This window comes from Rousettus aegyptiacus, unplaced genomic scaffold (assembly GCF_014176215.1).
Source record: "Rousettus aegyptiacus isolate mRouAeg1 unplaced genomic scaffold, mRouAeg1.p scaffold_m13_p_8, whole genome shotgun sequence".
Classification (NCBI taxonomy): domain Eukaryota; kingdom Metazoa; phylum Chordata; class Mammalia; order Chiroptera; family Pteropodidae; genus Rousettus; species Rousettus aegyptiacus.
Window position 1 is genome coordinate 62,861,188 of NW_023416311.1, and position 22,601 is coordinate 62,883,788.

The window sequence follows — 22,601 nt, forward strand, 5'->3', positions numbered from 1 at the left end:
GTACTTGCTGAATAAAATCTGTTTTCACCACTTTAGTTAATGTCCATAAAGTTATCTTTGACACTGGTGAAAAATGATATAGCTATTTTAGAAGACAGTTTGACAATTTCTTACAACATCAAAAGAACTCCTATCACATAATCCAGTAGTCAGGCTCCTTGGTATGTATCCAAGTTAGCTGAAAACTATGTTCACACAAAAACCTGCATATGGATGTGTATAGCAGCTTTGTTTACTATTGCCAAAACTTGGAAGCAGCCAAGATATCCTTTAGCAGGTGAGTGAAAAATAAATGTTAGTACATCCAGACAATGGTATATCATTCAATGCTAAAAAGAAATGAACTGTCAAGCTATGAGAAGACATGAAAGAACCTTAAATACATATGAGTAAAAGGAGCCAATTTGAAAAGCCTACGTATTATATGATTCCAACTATGTGGCATTCTGGAAAAGGGACAACTATAGACAGTAAAAAGATCAGTGGTTACTAGAGAATAGAGTAGAGGGAGGGATACTAGGCAGAGCACAGAGAATTTTTAGAGCAGTGAAATTATTCTGTATATTGGAATAGTGGATACATGTCTTTATAAATTTGTCCAAAACCATAGAATGTGGGACACTGAGAGTGAACCTTATGTCAACTATAATCTCTGGAGGATGATGTGTCAATGTAGGCATAAGGATTGTAACAAATGTACCACTTTTAGTGAGGGAGTCTGTGTGTGTGTGTGTGTGTGTGTGTGTGTGTCTGAAAGACATGGTAGGGGATGTATGGGAACTCCACTTGCTGTTCGATTATTATATAAAGCTAAAACTGCTCTATAAATAAATTTTATTAAAAATTATAAGGTGTGTCAATTTTTGTACCAATTAGGAAAAAAAATGTTGCCAATGAACTAAGACATAACACTTTAATAGAGCTTAGATGTTTTTTATTAAATTTATTTTTTAATCACAAAGTATTGTCATATATCACTGCAGTACCTTGGTATCAAATATGCAATAAAAATTAATTGAAAAGACTTTGTATCAGTTTCCTAGAATCTGCCTTGGTTGCAGAGATTCAGTTTGCTGAATGCTGTGCCCTGCCCAAGTAAGTGAGTGAGGTATTAGTATGAAGGCACAGCCAACATGAGGTTACAACTCAATACCCAAATCTACATCTTTTTTTCTGGTCACAATTTTTTATCTCTGTTGAACATCTTGTCTCAGTGTCTGCTTCTAAATGACCCAACCTCCAACACATTAGATATCTAAAATACATTCTTTGATATAAATATTTTCACAATTTTTAAGTGATTTAGGTATTTCTGATTTGTAATAGTGGTCAAGGTTGAATGTCTGTTTTTATGTTTTTCCTAATAGCACTGTCACAAGACAAACTTCTGTGAACTTTTACAAACTTTCATCTAAATGTCTTAGACCTCATTTCTTAATAATTTTTAAAAATAAAATGAGTGCATTATATACTTCGTAATATTATACATAGTTTTTACTAAGATGAGCTTCATCCTGGATCAATAAAAGTAACTCTTCCATTGTTTCTTACAAGAAGCAGCCACAGTATTTGCTTTTTATTATGTGACAAATGAAATAAAGCAGCTCTTTATGAAAATTCTTGTTAAATTTGATGTGCTAGAATTTCTAGATGTATGTTTCTTTGATGATGTCATAAAACTTTTAGTTTCTTAAGGAAAATGTTTAGTTTTTAAATTCTACATTGATTTGAGAAATAAAAAGTCTTTCAAAGTCAACCAATAAGATGGCTACTTTGTAGAGAACATTTTATTACAGGATTTTATATTCTCCTTTATGTAACTCTTCCCATTTACAATGCAAAACCAAGTGTACATTAGTATAGGCTCATATCGTGTCAGACTTGACACTGAAAATCAGTGTCTAAAGATAGACACCACTTACAGAATATTTTCTGAGGTAAGAAAAGCACTATAAAATTTTAAGTTTTTATCTAGCATATTTCAGAGAGGAAACAAAGTTACCTTTGAAAGGATATTCTACCCTTGATTTGTCTGCGACTTTATAATACAAAGTAGAAATCAAATATCGATGATATAATTAAGAAAAATTAATTTTTAAATGTAAAAATAAATTGAATAAAAATATAGGACAAATACAAGTTATTATTTTATGTTTTCTAAAGTAAGCTGTAGTATGTCCAGCTATGTCAGAATATAATGGAAATTAAATAATAACATATGAATGGGCTATGTTCTCACTTATCTCACTCCATACAGTTTAACCCAGGCAATGTTTTTTATAATTTCATCACTGATATGTCCAAAAACATTGTGCTGCTTAAAATCAAGGCATTATTTCTGTTTAATATGCCCCTTAACACTTTATGTAATGAACTTAAAATATGTTCTATTCAAGTTTAAAGGCCAATAAATGTCTATTACAGCATCTTGCTCAGGCTTCCACCAGCTACTGGTAAGAATAGATTGAGATGTGAAAAAGCCCACTAGAGAGTCAAGCCATTCACAAGGATTTTACTAAGTGCTTAGCTCCAAGTCCTGCTAGATTTTAAAAAGTTTCAGTTTGCATTTGACCAATGAAAGTTTTGGATAAGGTAAAGTATACGTTATAGCAGTTACCACTTTGGCAGACTACCTCCTAATCTATTTAAATTTAATATTTCATTTATATAATAGGATTATTTTCTACCTTTTCTTACAATGTAATTTGATCTATTAAGTCATTCACATTCTCACACTTGATGGTCTTTGACACTCTCAAAATATATTTTTGAAGTGATATGGTAGATAAAGAAGAAGTAACCGTGTGAAATTACCTTAAACAACTGAGCCATCTGGGAGATCTTTACCTATGGATTTAGCTTTCTTCCTTCAGATCATGTTTTCTTAAGGACCACAAAATTCCCAAAAACACAAATAGATTTCTAAAAATTTACTTAACCATAAGACAAAATCAAATCAAAGGACATACATGCAGTCCGTGAAACAAAGAAGTCAGTGAACCCCTTCCTTTGTTTACTTTTGGCAAACATGCCATAAAATGAAAGATTTAGTATCTTTCTATGCAATGACCCGTGCAACCCTGCTACCTTGCAAGCAGCCACACAATATTCAAAACTGTTGAGGATATGCTGCCAAAAATGTAGAAAGCCTTGGCAGTGAAGAGCAACATTTTGCATATTTGTACTGTGCCCATTGCAGTGACAGCTGCTGAGACAGATTTCAAAGTCATTTACACTACCAGTTACCCACATATTCCTATCCTTGGCACCTCTTCCAAGAATAGCAAATGCCAGCTGTTCCTTCTGGCCACTAAGGCAGTACATAGAATTGCTTCTGCCTCCAAAATAAATAAATAACAGTGAAGGCAAGTAAAATCTATGCTGAGATTGGTGATAACCAACCAAAAAAAGTTTCTGCTTGCACTTTTGACTAGCACATCAATACTGTTGGCTCACACTTTATCTACAACATCATGGCACTCCTAATGTTTCCTGAAAATACAAATAATGCTGAGGGGGAGGGGGAAATCTGCTAATAGTTTGGATGATGTGTTATTTGAGGGCTTAGAGGGATTTTGGTATGTTCCTTAAAGTGTGCCAGAAAATATCAATGTCCTATAAATCTCAGTAGTCAGTGCAGTGGTTCCTATCCAAACCTCGTTGTTTTCATAAAATGGTAAAATGTTGTGACTATTATATAATAATTAAAATCCAGTTAATGGGGAAAAAACAGCTTTAAAATAATTGAGGCATATGGGAAAGACCTAGATTAAGGAGTCTATACATACATAGGTTCTTTAATATAAACATAGCATTGATGAAAATAGAGGATGGCATCATGTTTAGTTAAACCTTAACATACTTATCTAGTATTATAAGACCTCCATAAATATTTAATAAGCTTCCTGGTTCCTCTTTTATAAATATTGTTTTTCATACTTTTTATCTTTTCCATTTAAAATAGACTCATAAATACATTAGCATAACATTGGAAAAATCTATTTTTACTGAACTCCTACAGTCTGTCAGTAAAAGAAGAAAAAATTAAGTTAAACCTCCCAGTTGGTTTTAAGTTCTACCTTGGGAATGCATATGTTTTTAATAATTGTGATAAAATTTTATAAAGAACATTGCAATATTTGTTCAAATCAACATTTGAACTGATAAACATTTTAAAGCTTTGCTATCTCTTATTTTAAGGTTTTGATAGGATGTCTATCATTAAATGTTAAACATTGGTCTTATATGGACTGAGAAAAATGAGAATACAATTGATTGTTTTATTATTCTAATTATTGTATTTCAATTCCTATGTACTATATTAAAGGAGTATGTAAAATATGAAGATTCAACCAAATGAGTGAATGTCTCATTAATATCAAAAATTTCTTAAGGAATGATTGTGCTACTTATTGAATATATTTTAAACTTTGTTCTAGTTTCAGGTGCATTCAGGAAAATAGGAGAATGTATCAAAATTCTTGTTGCACACATGAAAATTAGACTGTACATTTAAAACATCCAAGTCATTATAAATCTTAGAGTTTCATTTCAGCTACTTCCTATCAGATTGTTTGTTGTTCTTATTGTTTTTATTTCATAGAAAATAACCAATTCTTTTATTTCAAAGAAGCCAAAATTTATTCATCTGATACCAAATTAATTCTTTCTTCTCTTTAAAACATTTATACATCTCATACCTATGGCTTCTTCCTTCCCTTCAGAATTTAAAGCTTGCCTGTTTCTCAATTTGGTTTTACAAAAGCTAATATATTACACTTGAAAGGTAAAGAATTCTCTACCTAAGTCCTCTTATTCCCATCAATGATTTTTTTTTTTTTCTGGACAGCAGATGACTCCTCTTCTCTCCTGGGTCCGCACCTCAGACTTCTCTCAGAATAATATATCTAAAGCTTGTATTTTTTAATTTTGCAAGCATATGAGTTACAAAGTTGAAGCAATTAATTTAAAATGTCCCTAATATTACAGATAGTACTGTAAGAAATGCTAATTTTCAGATAGTGTTCTCATTGAATGTCATACAAACCTGGCCCATAGGCATATTCATGGTTTTAAGATACTTGAGCTACAGGTTTAGCATTCTACACTCAAGGTGGTTTATATGAACTTCTATAAACATCCTTTGGGATATGCTTTTAGTATTAATTTTACCTGAGCAAAATATTTCAAAAATTAAACTGTCATGATAGGATTGAGTTTACTAAATCCCTGTAGTTTTTAATTCTGATTCCTTCTTTTTCTTCCACCCCACCCCCAACCTTTCTTTTCCTAAGACCAGAAGTCCTGTTTTGTTAATGCCTCAAAGGTTACACTTTGAAAACTAGAAGGTTTTGATTTCTTTTACTCTTCTTTGTTCATTTTTTAGAACAGAACATTTTGATTTTCCACACCATTCTGGCTTTTGCTCCTGAGGATCATTAGAGGAATGTTATTCACCACCTCTGGAAATTCATTCTGTAGATAACAGCTACAGAAAAACGTATCTCTAGTTTCTTGGTTGAAAATGATGAAATAATCTTACTAAGCTTGTGTTTTCTTTTTTTTCTTTTTTTTGCCTTTAGTCAAAACCTATGATTTTTTACTATGTCTTTGGTTTTCCAATACTTTTGTATTATGGTTTCTTTAATATTTTAACAACTATTTGTTTAGCACCTAGTACATAACAGATATATCACACATATTATTGCTAAAAATTCATAACTTTTCTGTGTTTTACATTTAAGGACAGTGATACTCAGAGAAACTAAGAGATTTGCCCTAGAATACACCAATTCTAGTATAAAAACAAGACTCTGAATTCACATTTACCTACTTCATAGAGTAAATTTTTTCTCAACATTACTTCTTTGTCTTCTTGCGTATAATTATATTTTTAAATCTAAATTCAGTTCAGAAAAGAGAACTGGATTTGGGGGTAGGTGGTTATAGGAGACTTTGGCCTATCAGAGTAATAATTGAGATTATACAAGACATACATTCGTACATTATTATTAAAAATAAAATATGTACTTTTAAATGCAATTGGACTTCAAGTTTATGAAAAGTTTCTTTTTTAATAGCTGAGTTAGAAAATATTTCACCATAAAACACTAGAAGTATAATTAGCCCATGTGGTAAATCATGAGCTAGTTTGGCTATAATTATCTGTTCAATTGTGGTAAAGTTGAGGTTTGGCTTTAGTTTTGTGTAAGTAGAGATTCTGCCTTAAAAGATAATTTGAAGAAAAGTGCATGTTTTCTTCAGCTGAAAAATATATGTGAATAATAAGTAGACTTTTTCTTTAGGAAAGATATAGCTTGAGACCTAAGTCTTTCACTGAGATTTTCTCCTGTGTTGGTAACCTAAGACATACTTAACCAAACATATCATGCATTTGTCTACTCAGCATTTTTCTCATATAATTCCCTGGATATTATTTCCTAAGCTCTTGGCCCAATGTGGGCCAACAATTTTTTTGTGTATGTACATTTTTTTTTTGTCATTAGAGACTTTTGGTCTTATTGTTTGATATGTCATGGAATTATACTCAGTCACAAGATTTTTCAGGCAAGAAACATTAAGTATGATATGTACTAAAATTAAGTTAATAATAAATACTTGATTAAAGTAGAAATTGTTTGCAGCATTGTTTGGAATCACCATTAGGCCCAGTAATACCCAGCCTCTCCTTATCAAGGATATTCAGTAGTAAATTTGTGCTAGAAAAGATTTATAATATACATTTTTGGAAAGAGAATAGATAAAAGCATATGTCTACCACATTGGCACCTAATGGGATAATTATGAGTACATCAGCCCATGAAATCCTTTCAGGAAAAAGCAAATATTATATGATAGATTTCATCATGGCAGATCAGAAGCTAATGGACAAAGTAGACACAATCATAACCGAGAGAGGGATATATTATAGACTTGACCTCTTTATAAACTTTCTCTACTTATCCTTAGCACTCAAGGATCTGGTGTGTTTCCTTGGACTGGAACACATGTCCACAATCAGTGCAGAAATTTTAGCTACAATTAGTTGAGTCAAAGAAATAACAAAACATAATCTAGATCAAGAGTAAAGAATATCAAGATAATATCAACTATATTTCCAAGGTAGAATTTTAAACTGAATATTTGACCTTTTATTACTCTTAAAATTATTCAAAAAAAGGTTTCTGTGGTGTTTAGTCATCTTTGCAAAAAATAAAAAATAAAAAGCTCTTTTCGTTAGGTGTATGCTTTAAGCAAACTTGAATTTCTTTCATAAAAGTCATACAATGACATTAACGAATATATGAAAACATAGATGATCCCATATCTAAATAAAAACAAATCTGAAATTCAATACATTAGAAACTAAAGCTGAAATTTACAATTTTTGGAATAGATTTTTATTTCTTAAACCCAGTGCTAAATGTATCTACTAATTATTTGTGGCTTTTCCTTAAAGAGTGTGACTTACATTTCACAAATCATGAGCTTTTGTTTGAAATATTCATTACCCGCCCCCTCCCCCCCATGGATTACTGAAACTCAGTTAACAAGTGATATTCATGCCATTTGTTCAAGGGTATAGGAAGAAGACAGCTTGATTTTATAAAGCCAGACTGCTGAGCAGTAAAATAGCTATGGTTTAGCTCATAATTGTATCTCCATGGAATCAGCAGTTATAGAATAAGCAAAGCAGACTCTTTCTAAAAGAATGGCCTCAAAAATATTCGCTTCTGGACACCTTTAGACCATCATGTTAAGTCATTCCTGTAAAAGGTCAGGTTTATGTCCTTAAGAGTAAGCTAATGTTGATTGTCCCTGCCTATTGCATGTGATGACATAATGAACTTGCAACATGTTCATTAAGCTGCCTGTGTGGTACATCTTAGAGGTAAATACAGTAAGAGTAAAGGCAGCCTGAGAATAGAATAAGATCTAAAAGAGTTTCAAGACCTTTGACTTTAAAATCTCATAATATATTAGAAATTCAAAGTGATCGGTATCTATGTTTTAGCATGCATATATAATTTACAGGAACATTTCTCCCTCATCACACATGAACACATTAACAGCTATTATTTATCAGCTAGTCTCATTTAGCAGTCCCTTGCTTACCGACTGATTTATTAACTACGAAAAATTCGATATATTTAAAATGTTTCAAGCAACATTTAAAGTTAATTCAATTTACACTGATTACATCTTACCTATTCCAAGGAATCAAATATCCATAAGAATGGATCCAGTGAAATCTAGAGTTAATGTTTACAGAAATAACGGTATGCAGAAGAGTGGTAGAATTGAAGTCATAGACTAAACATGTCACATCTCCCAGTTAGCAGTCTTGAGAATGTCGGTGATTGTCTCTGGATCATGAAAAGTTAGACAAGCAAAATAGTTCTTATGCTAGAGAAATGAGATACAAGAAGGTTCTGAAGATAATAAAGGAAGTTTAAAGTTATTTTCAAATATTAAAAGGCAATTTTGGAGAAACAGGCAAAATGGCATAGATGATAGAAGCTTCACTCATCCCCTCTTGTGACCACATTAAAGTTGAAACAAAAACATGGAGCAAACAGCAAGCAGAGTTATCTGGGGGTGTAGATGAACAGAAGCATTACAACTAGGGAGAGAAATAAGAAATCACTCTGCAATGGTTGGACATAGGAGGGGGAGAAGATGTGAGGCTGCCTGCTCCCGAGAGGCTAAGTGGGACAGAGGCTGCGGCAGCCAATGCGTCTTAAGAGGGCTGCATCTGCACCTGGACTCTCGCAGCAACAGACCTGCTTGCTCTGAGCACCAGTGCTGGGTAGGCTGCTTGGGGGTCACTGGAGACTTATAGGAGTACATTGAGTTGTTGGAATGAAGGCCAGAGGTGAGGCTTTCTACTGGGCAGAAGTGCTAGCAGTATCTATTGCTTCTCTCTTGAGCCCTCCCCTCTCCCAGTGTGTAGACACAGTACCTCCATAGCTGAGATGCCATCAAACTGGATAACAGAGGTGGCTTCACCCAGAGGAGTCCTGAAACTCTACCTCCCCCAACTTCTGGACCCACACAAGCCACATTCAACTGTGTCCTCCGTGAGTCCTGTGCCACCTGCTGAGCAATGCCAAGACTCAAACTGGTGGCAGCTGACCTCGGTTTCTGTGATTGCTTCTTTAGGCAACTATAAGCATAACGTCTGTAGATTGCTTGCTAAATTTCAACAGGTAGCTCCGGAAGGGAACAGGCTGGAGCTAAACTTGGCCTGGAGCTGAACCTCTCTGAGGACTATCTTGCTGGACACCTACTACACAAAGCCATGCTAATAAGACCAGGAGACTTAGGAGCTTTGATTAGTACATAGAAACAGACACAGAAAGACAGCCAAAATGGGAAAACAAAAAAAGCAGAAACCATATGAAAGAATAGAACAGAGATCCAGGAAAAATGGAGTCAAGCAATCTCACAGATGCAGAATTTAAAACACTGGCTATAAAAATGCTTAATTGAATTAAGGAAGTGTAGATGAATTCAGTGAAAACTTTAACAAAGAGATAAAAAACCAAAAATGGAAATGGAAATTATAAAAGAGAACCAGTCAGAAATGAAGAACATATTATCTGAGATGAAGAGTATATCAGAGGGAATCAACAGAGTGGAGGAAGAAGAAGATTGAAACACCGATATAGAGGATGAGGAAGCCAAGGACACCCAATCAGAATGGCAAGAAAAAATTAACCAAGCCTATGGGACAAAATTAAGAGTAACAACATCCATGTCATAGGGGTACCTGAAAAGGGAGAATAAGAAGTCAAATATATATATTTGCAGAAATAATGATGGAAAACTTTCCTAACCTGGTGAAAGAAATAGACATATAACCTCATGAAGCTCAGAGAGTCCTCCAAAAAAATGAACCCAGAGAGACCCACACCAAGACATGTCATAATTAAAATACCAAAGGTTAAATATAAAGAGAATCTTAAAAGCAGCAAGAGAAAAGCAATTAGTTACCTACAAAGGAGTTCCTATAAGATGGGCCAATTTCTCACAGGAAACTTTGCAGGACAGAAGGGCTTGGCACAAAATTTTCAGTGTTGAAAACCCAGGATCTACAACTAAAAATACTTTATCTGGCAAAGCTATCATTTAGAGTTGAAGGACAGGCAGAGAGCTTCCCAGATAAAAAATAAGCTAAAGTAATTCATCAACACCAAGTCAGTATTGCAGGAATTGTTGGAGGGACTTCTTTAAAAAGAAAAAACATGTATCAAAACCATGAATAAAGAATGGTATTAATTACATATTTATCAACAATTACCTCAAATGGAAAAGAGTTAAGTGCTCCAACCAAAAGATAAGGAAGCTGACTGGATAAGAAAACAAGATCCCTACATATGCTGCCTACTAGGGACTCACTTCAGATTAAAAGACACACACATACTAAAAGGAAGGGGATGGAAAAAGATATTGCCTTGATGGCCCTAGAAGTTATTGCACTGAATAAAGTAATTTAAATAGAGAAAGACAAATACCACAGGATTTCATGTACATGTGGAATCTAAAGAACAAAATAAACAACAACAATAAAAATGAAAGCAAATTCATAGATACAGAGAATATTTTTGAGGGCTACTAGACAGGGGGGTGGATTGGGGGATGGTAAAAAAGGGCAAAGAGATTAAGAAGTATAAATGGATAGATACAAAATAGTCATGGAGATAAAAATGTAGCATAAGGAAAATAGTCAACGATGTAAAAAGTATGTACGGGGAAGAACGTACCTGATTTAGTGGGATGACCACTTTGTGAATTATATAGATTTCTAATCACAATGTTATACAACTGAAATGAATATATTATATGCCAGCTATAATTAAAAAAAAAACTCATTGAATGAAAAGACAGGAAAAAAAAGGGAAGCAATTATAAATATTTACACAATTGCAAATTGGAATTACTAAACTCAGAATGTGCAAAAATTGATTATAATCACGAATTGTAATTTATTTGTTAGGCCAATTCTTTTAAAACATGGGTCCTCATATTCTTTATGCTATATCTGTTGTCTGTCTGATATTATTATCCACACTTTTTTGTCCATTTGCATAACTGGAGGATTCTACTCTGACTTAACCCCCTATTTTTTCATAAATATTTATATTAGAACCCTATATTCCATTGTCTTTCCTCATAGTTTCAAAGTTCTTGGTTATTGGAAATGTATATTATGATCATACAGTTTACTTTGTGCGTGCGCGTGTGCGCGCACGTGTGTGTGTGTGTGTGTGTGTGTGTGTGTGTATAAAAGTAAACATTTATACTCCCTATAGTAAAATAGTCCACATTGGATTAGCTGATAATGCTGCCACATGCTGGGAAAAATATTTTACTGACAGACTCTGTCATCTGGGTTATTGCAAATGACAGTGAGGTAATTGGTCTGGTAAATTTCCAGATACATTTCTGACTAAGCTAATCATGTGAATATGTCAATTCAGTTGTGGCACTATGTTAACTTAGATCTCCATACTAAAGTGTATTTTTACCATTAGAATTTTATAGTGTGTACAAACATAGTGAATAAAGATTCCGAATAAAGATTCATGAAGCTGTTGACAAAGTTCATTCAAAATAATGTGCTGTTACTTACTGATGAACTTTTGTCAACTTACCTTCTGCCAACTATTAGTAAGATTGCTCTTTAGTGAAATTTATTACCCAAATCACTTTTTCTGTTTTAGGTTAATTTCCAATTCTGTGCCACAATATTAATGTTTGGTCCGTTTAAGGGATGTTTTCTAGATTCTATATCCTGATTTACTGCCACTGAAGTTAGGTTCATTTCCCAATTTATTCTTTCTCTAGATGATGGAGAGTTGTTGACAAGATATAGATGTGTTCATTCTAGTAAACAGTACATTTAAAAGTTTGAAGGGGAGCATAACTGATTTATTCTTACACCTATAAAATGTCAATTAAGTGTATATGGTGCAACTGCATAAATAGAGAAAATAAAACTTGACAGAACTAAGTTTAAAGTGCAGAAAACCAAAGAACTGAACAACAGAAAAATAAAGAGGCCTGTGACGCTGCTGAAATAAATAACCCTAAAGACCTATTTTTTAATAAGATGTTAAAATTTTAATGCTTAAGAGACAAATCAGGAAAATCACTAGACTTACTTAAATTCCAAAGTGGACATAAAGTCTGTTTGTGTTATAGTTATATATCCATATGCTACAACCTAATTTCAGCCACTACCCTTATTAAAATTTTCTCTATGGGTTTTTACATTTTAGTATATTTTTCTCTTAAAGTTAGAATAACTCCTCTTTCTTCTTTGAGAGCTCTCCCTAAATTTTCATAGTTTTTTTTCTTTCTTCCATAGAAGTATCTTCTGATCTCTATTTGAACGCCTCTCATAGGATACAATGATGTGTATCTTTCTTATTAGGCTGTGAATTTCTCAGGATCCAATCCCTGTCCCATTTTTATACTCTAGTTTCTCTACCACTGAGCACAAGGTCTAACACAAAAAATCCTCCAATAATTTAGTTCAATTTCCTCCATAAAGGGAAAAAGTTGTGAACTTTTACCTTCCAGAGAGACAGCTTATAAAAATGTTTATTGTAATAGCCTATCATGTATAAACGCAAAGAGAGACAAATGAGTAGTTAGAGTCTGAAGTTGATGGCACCGTGCCTTTTGCCTCTGGGCCTCAGCCTCCACAAAAATTCTGTATGTGTTATATAATATATCATGAAACTGTTCAGAAACTATCCATGGTATGATTTCTAACCACAACCTTCAACTGAAGGCAAAATGCCCAGGACCTGCTTTGAATTAATAGTGAGTCAACTTAGTACTGTACTTTTACAGAAAAAGAAAGAAAGAAAGAAAGAGAGAGAGAGAGAGAGAGAGAGAGAGAGAGAGAGAGAGAGAGAGAGGAGAAGAAGAAAGAAAGAAAGAAAGAAAGAAAGAAAGAAAAGAAAGAAAGAAAGAAAGAAAGAAAGAAAGAAAGAAAGAAAGAAAGAAAAAAAGAAATCAGGATCTGAGCAGAAAGACTTCTCAGAAATTATAATTCCTTACTAAGGTTAAAAATAAAAAAATTTAATAAAGTCTTGTGAGTTAAGATGAATAAAGTAATGACTAACCTTCTAATTCTCCCAGGAAGATTTCTATGAGTCCCCAAACCCTATTTGGAAAAGCTAAATTTTTCTAGTGACTTAGCATAAGAGAATGACAACAGTATAAATAATGTGTCTTGGTTTAAAAAACAATAATGTTAATTTGATACTGTTAAAGACTAAAAAGGCTAATATGCCAGTAGGGACTTCTTGCAAATAGTGAAAAATAAACTGAGAAGAGAGTTAAAAATATATAAAGGTTGCAACCACTCTCTTTTCATTCTTCAAAATTAAGATGATCTAATTGAACAATCAATTATGGAGACTCCTAAATTTTATTGGAAATAAATCTTATGTGATTATGTTCTGTATTTTTCTTTGTTCTCATAGTTCATATTACCGAAAGTACTGCCTGCTAAAAACAGATGTTAATAACATTATAAAAGAATGCAATGATAAAAAAGAGAATACAGTGATTTTGATCTCTTAACCATTTATGTATTTAGCATTATAGCCTTTGTATTCTGTAGAAGACAATCACCATATAATTATGAAATATTTTTTTCCTATGTCTACTGAGTAGAAATATTGGTATCAATTATTAGATCTTTAGTTGATAAATCAGATTCTCACAAAAGGGCTTCTAATTTCTGCAAAGCTGTTAATGAGAGACATGACAGAAACCCCTTGGACTGATAATTGGGTGACATGAAAATATTTACAACTCCAATTTGTCTACTTAAGACATTACTACTATATCTAGCAGAAGGATCAAGTATTGGCTGACATGTCCTGCATGCAAACTGTTTTCAGAGAAGGGCTAAGAACCAAATTCTTTTGAGCTTCTCAGGTATACTAAAAGAATCTAGTATTAATGACGTAGGAGTAGAGAAGTAAGGTGCAAAATGATTAACATACCTTGCCACCAAACGACAGCATCTTTTGCTGTTGAATATTTTCGGTATTTTGTTGGAAAACCTAGACATTCACATGCAAGGAAATAATTTCAGACCCCTGTCTTACACCATATATAAAAATCAACTCAATATGGATTAAAGACTTGAACATTAGACCTGAAACCATAAAACTTGTAAAAGAAACCATAGGCAGTAATCTCTTTGATATTGATCTTGGCAATTTGGGTGGGGGGTGGGGGGGGGTGATGGGCGGTGGCGGGCACAGGGATTTGACACCAAAGGCAAAGGCAACTAAAGAAAAACAAGTAAGACTACAACAGACTAAAAAGCGTTTGTACAGTAAAGGAAACAACAGAGTGAACAGGCAATGGGATAAAATATTTAAAATTATATATTCGATAAGAGATTACTTTTTGACACCATTTATTGAAGAGATTATTCTTTCCTCATTGTATAATCTTGGCTCCTTTGTCATAAATAATCTATTTAAGTGTTGGTTATTTCTGGGCCGTCTATTCTGTTCCATTAATTTATGTGTCTGCTTTGTTCTAATACCATTCTGTTCTGATTAATATAACTGTGTAATATATTTGGAAATTAGGAAGTGTGATACCTCCAGTTTTGTTCTTCTTTGTCAAGATTTCTTTGGTTATCTGAGGCATTTTGTGGTTTTATACAAATCTTAGAATTGTTTTTTCTATTTTTGTGAATAATGCCATTGGAATTTTAATATGGATTGCATTGAATCTGTAGAGTGCCTTGGGTAATATGGACTTTTTGACAATATTAAATCTTTCAAACCATGAGCTCTGAATATCTTTCCATTTATTTGTGTCGTCTTCAATTTCTTCTGTCAGTGTCTTACATTGTCAGTGTACAGGTCTTTTACCTCCTTGATTAAATTTATTTCTAGGTATTTTATTCTTGGCTACTTTTCTGTAAGTCTAAAATTAATTCACAACAAAAAGGAAAAATTACATACATACATACATACATACATACATACATACATACATATCTCCCCAAGCAATCGTGATGATGCTGGGTTGATACTGGTGCAGAATATATGCATTAGGTAGCCTTCTACAATGACTCGCAATGTTTCCTGCCTCTGATATTCACACCTTCATGGAATCCTCTCTTTTGAATGTGTGCTGGACCTAGTGATTTGCTTCTGATAAATAGAATACAGCAAAAGGGTGTGCTGTCACCTCTAATGTTTAGTTATAAAAAACTTTGACTTTCATCTTCCTAGTATTCTTTCTCTCTTCTCCCATGCTTTCTCTGATATCAAGGGTCACTAGCAAGAAACTAAGAGTGGCCACTGGCCAATAACTTGCAAAGAACTGAGGACTTCAGTCAATAGCCTGCAAAGAGTGATGACATCCTTCCAACACTGAGTGAGCTTAGAAAGAGCATTCTGATCCAGTTGAACCTTGCAATTAATGCAGCCCTAGGCAAAACCTTGATTGCAGCTTCCTGAGACCCTGAGTCAGAGAGGTCATGCCCAATATCTAACCTATAGAAAGTGTGAGATCATAAATGTGTTAAGATGGTAAATTTTGATGTAATTTGTTATACAGAAATTAATACAATAAGAATAAACAACAACAACAACAAAAGGTAGGAATCTGAAGATTAGACCCAAATATGAAGAATCAGCAATGGAAGATGAAAACCAATAAAAGACTCAGAGATAAAAGGCAGCATTACTGTGGGCGCAATTTCAGGAGTACCTAAGGAAACTCTAAGAAGACAAAGTTCTAGTTTCTCTACATACCCCAAATTTAAAATTTACTCAACCAGATTTAAAAGAAATTACTACATATAATGTACACTTTGGTACTTAAAAAATCATTTTTGAGTCATATTTAGTCTCTTCGGTTTTTACTATAAATAAAAGAATTGTACTGGGGTCACACAGGCTTGATTTTGAATACTAGTTCTATGGTACACATTTTTCAATTTAAACCCAAAACAAACTTTTTTTGTATTACGCTTTTCAAATTTAATTCTCTTTATTTTTTAAAATTGGATTCATTTTCTTTAGTTTGAGCTTTCTCTAAAGTATCTAGATTCAGAGGCTTTTTCTCCTTCAATTAAAAAATAAACTCTGCCATTTTAATTAAATCTCTACATTATATAGGTGGGTTCTATCTTCATCATTATTAAATTTCATTAAATAATGCATAAACTTATCATCCAGAAAAAAAAAGTGATGAGTAAAATACCAAACCAAACAAATAGACCAATTTTCAGTTTCCCCTATAATAGAACAATTTTCAATTTTCCCAACTTTGCTTATCACTTTTTTTTCTCTATTTGTGATCAAAATATAATCCTAACCTGGGTTTACAGTTGTTGTATATTATACATGCACACAATTGTATATATACACATATGTATGCGCGTGTGTGTGTGTATATATATGTACACACATGTATGTATATATATGTGTACGCACACACACATACATACACTTTTGGATACTAGAAAAATAACGGAAAAACACATGGCCGTATTGGCACAAAACCCTCACCACTTAATTCTCATTGAGGATAGGCATTTATATGGGTGGATAAAGAAAATGCTTTACTCACCTCTCACGGTAATCCTTCCTGAAACTTTCTGCCAAACCATAAATTCGCCTTGAATCCTCTTACAGGCACTCTACACAGCATCAAATGCAACTCTCAAGGATGTTTAATATTATAGAGAATTGTGCCGTTCAATACTAAAATGTACCTTAAAATCGAGCCATAGCAAAGAATATCTCCTAATTGTACAATATTCATTTAATAAATTAAGCTTCTTCTAAAATTGAATCTTCTGTTACTGTACCTCTTGGATAAGAAGTCACACTTCTTTAATTCTTTTGTTTACTATTTTATTATCCATTGAAAACCAAAAAAAAAAAAAAGTTATCCATATTCAGTCTTCCAAATCTAGCAAGAATTTGATATTTGTTCATATTTTCTCACTTTTTTATTCTCTTCTTTGTACCCTACTACATACTTTTAAAAAATTTATTTCTGGAAAAGACTTCCACTGATGCCATTGTTCCATTTGTTTCAAGAGGAGGTGTTATTTGAACACAATGTGGTCTAATCCCTAGACACAATTGATTGAACTAGATATAGAGATATGATCCACCCTAGGGCAAGGAGTGCATTTCCTATGAACTTGAACTTGATATTCAAAAAGTTGAGTTAGTCTCTTTCAAGGATTCTGGGCTGCAGTGTGAAAAATAACAAGCAGAGCCTTCTGAATAAGACTGGATGAATTTAATTCTTCATCACATAATAGATGTGGAAGCACAAGTTCGTTATTAACTTCTGTGTCTATGTTTTCACATATGTAAATCTGTGATTATAAAAGTACTTATCTCTTTGGGTTCCTGTGAGGTTTACATAGGATGAAATATATGTAGAGTATCTGCATTTGGTATATACTCAATGACTGTTATTATTGTTGTTATTTTTTGTTTCGCTGTTGCTAGAAATAATACAGACCAAAAATTAGAGCCAGCCTACCTGTATTTAGAGAACATTAATAAATCAATGGCACTGGCGTCTTCGATGTCTAGTAAATTCCTATCCTCAATTTCTATGAGATGCTTTGCTAATCTTATTCTAAAATTTCTTTGTGTTTAAGATTATTTGCAATATATCTACTTTCAGAAGACCCATACCTTATATGAGACTTACATATACCCAGAATATTATTAGTTCATCTTTTATTACTTTTTGTAGAAATATAATGAATAGCTTGTGACTTCGTAGTAAGTTTTACATTTCAGTAATATAAAATTAAAACTGTAAGTAATAATTGGTCATGCTGTTGTTTGGTGGCCCTTTGATAGTAAATGTACACTTTCTACTTAGACACTAGAGTTATTTATTATTCTGTCAAGACACCTTAAAATTTCATTGACCTTGTCTCAATGGAACAACTAATGAACAGACACTTGTAATGGTGAGAAATTATTTGGTAGCCTACATGACTTTAATAAATACATCATTTTAAACCTTTACCATCTGTCCTTTGCTTTAATTACAATTGCAAGATGAGTATAATTATGAAATACAACACAGAATAAGGCAAACGGATTTAAATGTTTTATATTTTAAATCAATGATTATCAACTAATATATTTTTCAGTTTTTATAAGTAGACAATAAGAGCCTACAAATGAGAAACATCTACAATTTCTCATCAAAAGTGGCGGGGGGTGGGAGTATGCTTAAACACATTATGAGACATTCAAATAATAGAATACTATGGAGTGGCTAATAATGAGCTATATACATAGATATTTTTTAAAATCATTCAAAAATGTAATGGTAAAAAGTAAATGGTAAAAATAAACCCTTATTACTAAATGGCTCATCTGTATAATATGAGAAGTCTACATATACCCAAAATAATGTATATTATGTAGTATACATATGTTAGAGTGTGTGTGTGTGTGCACGCGCGCATACAAGCACTCTTCCAGAAATTTCCTGAGAAAAGGATTTGAGTATATGTGGTAAATTGAAGGACGTATTGCTTATCTGTTCTATAACAAAATACCTAAAAACATTGCATCTTAAAAAATAAACATTTATTATCTCACAGTTTTTGAGAGTTGGGAGTACAACAATGGCTTAATTGGGCAGTTCTGATTCGGGTTATCGCCTGAGGTTGCATTCAAGATATCCCCCTATTATCTGAGGACTTAGCTGAGATAAAGGATCTACTTCCAAAAGGGCTAACACACATAGCTATTGGTTGGAAGTTCTCTTGCTGGCTTTTAGGATATACCATCACTTCTGCTGTCATAGGATCTGGATGATTAATTCCAGCACATACTTAAGGGGAGAGAAATTTGGCTCCTCCTCTTGAAATAAGTATCAAAAATTGGGTGAATTTATTTTAAAACCACCCACATCAATTTATTCTCAGGAGGAATAGGGATATGAAATCTGGACTGGAAAGTATTCAAAACAGTGTGTATTAATATGCAGGTTAAGAATCGTGGACACATGGGCTCAGTTCCTCCTGGGAACCTTGGGAGGGATTAGTTTGAGTTAGCTCAAATATTCTGAGAAGTAAACACCAAGTTGAAATTAGATTAGTAATAAATTTATCGGGGAAATTCCTGTGAGGATAAAAAATGAAGGAAGAAAGAGTGAGCACAGAGAGCATTTAGAATACAATTCAGGTTAGACATCTATGAAAGGACAGAGGAAAGGAAAGAGGACTCAATAGGAAGAGTCTCTAACAGCAGTACAATTTTAAGAATTTCGAGCCCATTGAAAGTACTAGATACTGCCAAAAGGGGCAGTTATTGTAAGTCAACTATGATCTCTGCAGCATAAGATCTGAACAGTGTATTTTCTACAGTCCATGCATTACACTACACAGATGTAATTCTCAGTACATGGTGGCCATGGCCTTCCCTTCTTGAGGGGAAACTTAGGAGGGAGATTACTGACAGCAGCTACAGCACTCACTACTCAGTTGGTCTCGTGGTCATAAATCATAATCATCTTCTCCTCCACTATCTATTCTAAAATCCCCTTACTCTCAGCTGTGACCTTGGCAGGTTTCAATGACCCAATGTATCCAATGATTCAATGTGTTGTGACCCAAATCTTCATTACCAAGAACCTAAGTCTTTGACAATCATGGTTTCTTGGACCATAGTTGTTACAAATGTCCATTCACAGTTACATTAGGCATGAGGGTACTGAGGGAGCACATATAGATCATGCAGGTTCCATATATATTTTTTCCTGTTCCATTTGTGTAAAAGCAATTCTACCACCTTCTGTTTATTAGAATCAATTACTCTGGCCAAGATTGTGACTCCCTTTTTTCACCTGGAGTCCCAAGTGCAGCTGTAGCTTATAGCTTAATGGTTTCCTTGCTATGCCAGTGGCATCCTCTTTGCCCATTTGATGATCAGTTGGCCAGTCCCAAAGCTCCATCTTACCTCTTGTTTTCCCTTACTACTCCTGGCACTTTTTTTCATTTTGATTTTTTGAAAAGCAGCCAAGAGAGGATTAGATACAAAAGAGATTTATTGGGGAAACACCCGTGAAGAATAAGGGGGGAAGAAGAGGAGTAAGAAAGAAATATCTTCAGATCACAATGCAGGTCAATGAAAAAAGAAGGAAAAGAGATGATTAAGCAAGAAGAGATTCAGTGAGCTCCCATATCTCAAAGAAGTGAGTTACCACAATATCTTAGAGTCATCTCACTTGAATTTCAAGGAGTCTGAGCTCTTTAACTTAATTTCCATCATTAATTGAACAAGGATTGTACCCTGGGAAGGAAAGTTCTCAGGGAAAGCATCATGGGTACTTTTAAGAGGATACTATGGACACGTGTCCATGAGGGTGTAGGAAATATTTTGGGGAAATCAATGGGATTTCTTACAAATATGAATATATTGCCATATATATGTTTTTTAGGAAAAAGAAAGTCTAAAAACTAAAATAAAAATGTTGACAATGATATCTGGGGGTTAGATTTTGACCTGTTTAGCTTTTTAATATTTTCACCTTCTCCGATAGTCTAATATTTTATAATTTAGAGAGAAAAGTTCATTTTAGTTCTGATTAAAGTGCTGTATAGCAAAATGGAAACTGCATATGATATATTATTCATGGGAATCAAGAGACTACAAAGGACATAGATTATGTAATTTTTAAATTTACATATATTTAAGCAAGCACATGAAAATGATAGTTATATTACATCGTATGGTTATTATTTTTATTATTATGAATGAGAACTTAATTGGCACAGGTATTTTTAAAAGTGTGTACATTTAGCAAATCTCAAGTAGATGCACATCTCACAAGTTCCCATTATTACTTTACCTTTTACCTCAATTAAAATGCAGCTTGGAACTAAACTTGTCTAGTGAAATATTTGAAAACTGAATTTGCTTTGAATTGGGATAGTAATCCAGATGTCAAGCTAATATTTGCATTTGGAGAAAAGAATTTTAAAGAGAATCTGTTCAAACTACAGTAATGCTGATATTACTATAAAAACTCCGTAATAAACCACAACTGAATTAGCATTTCCAAAGCCACAGAAGAAAAACACCAGTGTGGGCTACTACAGAGATAATGCTCCTGCTGAACACCGTGAAGGCTCCATTTTCACTGTAGTCAAACTTCTCTGCAGGAAGATCACACAGTTAAGGCCCTTCCTTCTCTCCTGCAAGGCAGCTTCTATTCTGTGGGCAAAAATAAGGGAAATGTTCTGCTTCATGATACAAAAATAAGAAAATAAAATAAAGAATGAAAATCATCTCAGGTTTAGATAGAATTCAATTCACATCGAAAGACAAAGACTTGGCTGCCAAACAAAGCTAAATCTCCACAAAAGAATTTTGAAAATAATTGACCTTTCCTTCTCGCTTTAATTTGTTTTAGATTCTGAATTGATTAGAAGTAGAATACTCCTCTTTGAGCTCTAGTTATTTTGTATTTAGTCCTAACCCCAGGCCACCTTCAGTTTACTTCTCTAGCATTATCCCTGAAATGAACACTGCCTTTTTTTCTTTCTACAGGGGAAAAAATTAAAAGAACCAGCGTTGTAACTGCTATTTCATAATTTTCACTTTTAAAAATTCAGTTTGCTTGTTCTATTGTACAAATTTTTTTTCTAAATTTTTCTTTTGTTCTAACTCTATGGAGAATTTTCCATTTTGTTTTTTATATTTTATTTATCTTTACATTGTCTACTGACATGTATTTAGTCTGATAGGTGATAGTTTGGGGGGGGGTTTTCCATATTTTATTTACAACTGATTTAGTATTCCTCCGCTGAGCTCTGAGGCACTCTGAGACTTTCTAAGCATATTCTTGGAGATCCCAGAATGCTCAATAATAAAAACCCTAAAAAAAAATTTTAAGTATATTTTGGATCACTTGGATGCCTGAGACCAAATATCACTGTATTTGAGTGGCTACATTTGTGTTTATTATAAGATTGAATTGTCAAGAGTACTAGTTTGTCACAGTTCACACCAAGGGAACAGTAAATGGTGTCACTGTTCTACACATAAAAATCTTAGTATAGTTTGAAATTGAAAATTTTATAACACTTTTGAAGAGCCTATGCATAAGAAGCTAGTATTCATATCATGACCGACAATTACTTTTAGCAAAACATTATTTGTCAAACAAAATTAATACTGTTAATTTGAATTTTATTGTTTTTATAGTTTATAAAATTGTTCGGCTTTATGATTTGGCAAGAGCTATAAGCATAAGGGCTTTAGATCTGGTTTTATTTGTTTACCATTTTATGTGCCATTGTAATTAAAATATATTAATACTGTGAGTTTATGATTTTTTTCCTTTAAAAGTGATGACTATACTTTTCAAATATAAGAAACAATGGATTAAGATGTAGCTGTAAGTGAAAACTTCATTGATGATGAAGATAGTCATTTCAGTTGAAGATAGTCATACATTAAAGATCTTCATGTTCGATTATTTAAACCCCTGTTACAGCTTCAAGATTATCAGGTCATTTCATGACTCATATAAACATTTTAAGATAC